Genomic DNA, 5,892 nt, shown 5'->3' with positions numbered 1-5,892 from the left:
GTCGCCGACGCCTGTGAAATATTTGGCATGCTAAATATCTGGAGCTGTCGGCGATTCACAATCACGCTGTGTGCAATGAGTTCTGACTGAAAAACACATCGGCGATGACCTACAGCCAATGAGAGACCAAGATACAGGGCAGCGGGAAGTTTGGGGAGGAGTTAAATGAAACGTAGTTTGCAGGCAAGTGTTGCCAAATCCGCGATTGCCGCCGGTTGTTTTTTATGTCAGCAGTTTGAAGCGACCCCAATAAGGTGATATTTAGGCTCTGGAATGTGAATTGTACCAGGAGAACCCCGCCAAAAAAATGTGTATTTTACCCCCGAACTTGATTTTTACTGGGGGACCCCCTCGAAAGCAATTGGGCTATTTTCAGGCTAGTTTTGAGTAGTAATTGGGCGGGTTTTGTAGCGAAAACCTGGCAACCCTGCACCAGACAGAGCTGTCAGCGATTCTTCCTATTGTGAAGTCATGCAGTGTGTAACCTCCTGTCGTCGTACCATCGTGCAGTGTGAACACAGCAGCAACTGAATGCTACCCCAGATAGTCGTTCAGTGTGAAACCAACAGTGATGCGACATCTTTGAAAATCGTGCAGTGTGAACTAGGCATTAATTTAACAAAGACAGCGGCCTCTAGAACCGCATGGCATTTAAGTAAATCTTTTGGATCAATATCTCTAGCGAGTATTTTACAACCTCTTGGCTCAGGTAGAGGTGATTTAAAGGAAGAAAGCCAGCGGTGCGTAGAACCTTATTAGATACAATTTGTCAATTAAAAGTGTCTCTCGAGTCTTGATCTAAACGACCCGTGGCTTTATATACAGCCGTCGCCATGCATATTTTCCTTATGCTGTCCACTTCACTTGGTAACTTCAACATTATCTCTTTTATATGTGAAACACACACAGTTTTCATGTGTCTGCTGTGTAGCGTAACACTGTGTGTTTAAGTGTGTGTGCTAGTGTTCATAAGTGCTAATGCGTAATGACCTGAGCAGAAGGAGGAAAACACAGACAGCGATAGATAGATAGATAGATAGATAGATAGATAGATAACAGCAATCCCAGTTAGAGTTAGAAAATAATGTTTTTATTGAAGAACATACAGTTTTTTAAACTTTGGGAACCAAACTAATTGTGGTTCATTAATTTAATATATCAATACTTCCAGTTTATATTAATAGTAAGCACATTAGCACATTTGTCATAAAAATAGCCTGTTCAGTGTGTTATTTGGGTCAATGACAAACACGAATGTCCACAATTATAAAGAAGAAAAATTCAGATTTTCCAAAAACAAAAATGTCTAAAATGTCATGCGGTGTGACAATCAAGTAAAATTAGAATTTTCCTTTCACTAAAACACGTGTGCATATCTTAATATATTTTATATAAGTTTTTAAATGTGTTTTTCAGTAAAATATGTTTAAGAAGATCAAAAATGATTAATTCATAAATATCATTATGTTTTTGGGGAGTCACAACGCAACGTTTTAAAACCTGAACTGATTTTGTCTGGTCATGCAAAGGTCGAATGATCACATATTTTAATATTCTATCAATATTCACGCACCATGATAAGGGCCTTCTATGCTATCATTTTGTGTTTTATGTTTGTTTCTCTAAATAATGGTTAATTCTGCAATTTCAACATCATCATTATATCATTATAGTGATGTATTTATTGTATATATTGTATGTGTCATTGTACTTCATGTATACGTTACATTTTTTATGTATTTTTGAAGGAATTCATAGATCCAGACAATTATGAAAGTTCACAAATACTTTTTTCACTGATGATTAATACACAGAAAGACCAGGAACATGTATTAAATCTGCTTTGATTTCACGTTGACTTTAAAGCTGACTAAGATAGCAAAGCAGCCCTGGAGTATATTTGGACAAGAATCCAGCAAGACTCATGGGACACTTTGTCATTCCTGAAGAAACAGGACAAAAATACAGTCCCATCCTTCAGGAGAATGTAGTACTAGAATAAAGACATCCCATGAGAGCAATATTAGACGCGCAGGATCTGCCAGAAAATAAATTACTGGTAAGAAAAAGGTTACTTTATTGTTATATTATCACATTATACATGTGTTGTGTGGGTTTCCCAAATGTGTGTTAGCACCAGATCTTCAAAAGTAATCTGCCTTTGGGGAATTTAAATATCATTGCCATGACAACACATCCACATAAGCACAATCCCAGAAAGTTTGGAAAAAAAGCTACTAGTTCCTCAAACTATGCTCTCTTGCATTCAAATGTGAAAGTTGAATTCCATGGTCACATAGAGATGAAGCTATATTTCTTCTTCCCTCAAAGTCCATCAAATTGGTTTGTATCTGAAGTACCTTTAGAGATGGTGTTTTGCTATTACTGAATTGTACTAATTCAAAGTACATGGGGTACAAGTACGAGTGTCTATATCAGTTCATTTCCCTATGGTTTTTAGTCAAAGCATGAATGATTAGTACAAAGATGAGAAGAAACATTGATACATATTGCTTCATTTGCTCTCTCTCGACACACTATCAAAATAGATTGAGAAGATTCTACGGTCTTGAGACAGCCAACAAGGCTCAGGTCATTAAAAAGGAAGATCCTTGGCCTTCCTCAAAGAGCTGTTCCTCTGTGCTTCATCCACTGCCCTTCTAAATGAGTGTTTTCTGTGTTTTTTACTCTCCACACCACTATTTGAGGAGCATTAAACTCTAATTCCAGTGGAGCAAAAGGAAGAAAAGCATCAGCTTGCTGACTCTGAGCTGGAGGAGGTCTTTGTGCTGTTTGGTTGAGGTGTTCGGTTGGTGGTGACTTTTAGCAAGCAAGAGGCTCCATAATTTAATTTGCCTGAGCTGTGATTCTTTGATATTGGCGTGTTGTCTAACATCCATGTCCCCAGCCGCTCTGAAAGAGGATGCTGCTTATTGCTTTTTGGAGAAGAATTCAATAAAGTAAGATTTGGATCTGAGGGAACAGCGACACCGAAGACCTTGCAGGTCATGGACTAATGAATGTATCTCCTCTCATCTTGAGGGTTGTAAGTGCCTTAGCACCCTGCTAAAACTTGTTATCTGCCTGCACAGTCAATGCTCATGGTTCAGACCTCCATCGCCTGACTCTACTGCTTACCTTTCAGTACATCTAGACATTATGGTGAGGTTTGAGAACTAACTCTGCACTGTAAAAAGACTGCTGTAAATTTTACAGTAACTTACTGCTTCCAAAATGTTTACAGTATTATTACTGTATTGTCATTTACAGTACATTAATGTCTTTACTGTATTTTCATTTACAGTATTATTACTGTCGAGTTTATTTTCATTCAGTTTTTAAAAAAAAATCCCTGTAAAAAACAATCCAATTGCGGTACAGCACTATAATCCATGTTTTTTTTACCACCCCAACCCCATAAATATCACAATAACTCATGAGCATTAGTTCTGATAATATTCTTTTTAATTGTTTAACATTTTTTTAAGTACAAATGACAAATCTTGACCTCAAGGATGAACTAGCTGAAAAAGAGCATCACCACAGTCCACTGGGGACTTTGTATCATGAAAACATACATATACTGAAAAGCAAAACAGGCCTTACAAAATAAATAAATAAATAAAATAATACAGTAAAAATTAGTTTGTGTTGTTGTGTTAAATTTCAGTAATTTTGCCAGTCAAAGTTGACAAGCTCTCTGATGAGAAACACCAGGATGGGATTCGGGCTGATGCTTTTTCTTCGCACCCTCTTTCCAGAATTCCATCTGATCTGTGACTTTCAATGCATTTGGTGCCACAAAGGTTGATTGTCTGAATGAACCTGAAAGTGAAAAATTTGTTTTTCAAACTGGTGTTTACAGATTTTGCCCCAACTGTCAAACTTGGTGCTGTATGCACTTTGATGATAATAAAAATAGTGTATACTACATCTGAACGCACCTACAAATAAGGTACATAATTAGTTGATAATCCATCACATTCAAATCATTAAAGCTCCATTTTTTTACAGTGCATTCTCAATCAGTAGAGCAAAGTGCTAGAATGCTGAAATAATGGGTTTGATTCCCAGGAAATGGATAACTCAATAAAATGTGTACTTTGAATGCAATGAAAGTTGCTTTGGATAAAAGCATCTGGAAAATGCATGAATGCATGAATCTAAATGTAATGTAAAATCAAATGTATTTTGGGTTACCTAATTCTGCGTTTCTGTAAAATGGACAGCTGACTGTATGATTCTGCCCTTCATAGTCAGCATCCATGTTTTTGCTTGGAGAAATCTCCTGTAACAGACACAACAGCCTTTTAGTGTTATTATAGTTCATGAGCAGGAAAAAAAACTACCATACAATAATATAATTTATATGTTTTAATAAAATAACATTATTAAGCCAGCCAGTTAGTTTGGACACGATGTTAATTTGCTGTTAACAAGTGAAAACATCTTAAAATATCTCAGTTTTGTATAAAATAGAAATAATATACTAACTTTTTTGTTGAGTTAACGGTATATAATCTCTCTTTTGTACTTTTACCGCCACTTGCACCAAACAGTTAAAAACACACTTCAAAAGAATCTCCCTTGCCATTGGTCAGTTTTTCAAAAATTGGTTACAGTGTGGTTTTAGCCAAAGCAATGAAATTTGTAAGTTGTAGATGCTTTCTTCTATTCTAGTTAAGCTGCTTTCATCAGCCAACATTCGGCAACCAATAGCATTGTGCTCGTTTTGCATGGGCAAGCATCACTTGCTATAAAAAAAATTTTTTTTTTCTTTTTTGTATAAGTATTCTATCAGCTGGGATGTGCTGGTCTCATCTTCATCTGTATCTGTTCAAAATGGAAAAGAAATTGAGTGCTGAACACAAAAATACAGTTTTAATATCAAATACAAGTGTCAAAGATGGTTGCAATATTTGTTTCATGATAACAACGAAGCCAAATACACATATATGAATTAAAGAAAAGATGGAGAAATGATGCATTGTTTTGTATCTTTTCTTCTGGAGCATAACCAAGCATTTAATAGCAGCCATTTCATTTAAATTTATACACAAGAGGTGTTTTAGATTAATTGCCTCTAATTTTGTGAGGGTGTAAAACATTTTACATATCACACACTTTATGAAACCAGCAAAACTGTGACCAAAAATTCACACCAGAGCAAATGTGATGAATGGCACCATAGCTATTGATGATGCATGCATGCATGCATGCATGAATAAATAAATAAATAGAGTTAAAGGTATTTGTGAGCATTTTAAATATGATTTTGTGAGGGTCTAAAACATTTTACATATCACACACTTTATGAAACCAGCAAAACTGTGACCAAAAATTCACACCAGAGCAAATGTGATGAATGGCACCATAGCTATTGATGATGCATGCATGCATGAATAAATAAATAAATAGAGTTAAAGGTATTTGTGAGCATTTTAAATATAGCAACTGAAATATGCAATTGTTACACATAATTTTCTAGAATTATGATCACAGAATTTTTATGTGACTGCATCCATTATCAAATAATTTATTATCACAGTGAATGTGTTGAGATGAGGTCCAAAAGTTTGACAGCACTAGTGACTAGTGCTTTTAGCAGTTTTCTAATCTAATACGCTTTTTTGATTATAAATGTTATTATTTGCATAATAACTTCAGTAAAAAGTTTAAATATTCTTATGAGTTTTAGCAGCACTTATTATTTGTAAATTCATTTTACATCAGAAGATTTCTCTGTTTTATTTATTCAAATATTGAATCACAGATTTTCAATTTTGACTGTCACAGAATTTTGTAGGATATCAGAAGTCAAAAGACATTTAATTTGGTTTAATTCCTGTAGCATGCTTAATTTGGCTTAATTACAGTAGTGTGCTTATTTAT

Source organism: Sinocyclocheilus rhinocerous, unplaced genomic scaffold (assembly GCF_001515625.1).
Source record: "Sinocyclocheilus rhinocerous isolate Xijiao unplaced genomic scaffold, SAMN03320098_v1.1 scaffold263, whole genome shotgun sequence".
NCBI lineage: Eukaryota > Metazoa > Chordata > Actinopteri > Cypriniformes > Cyprinidae > Sinocyclocheilus > Sinocyclocheilus rhinocerous.
Note: the sequence above shows the minus strand (reverse complement) of the source record.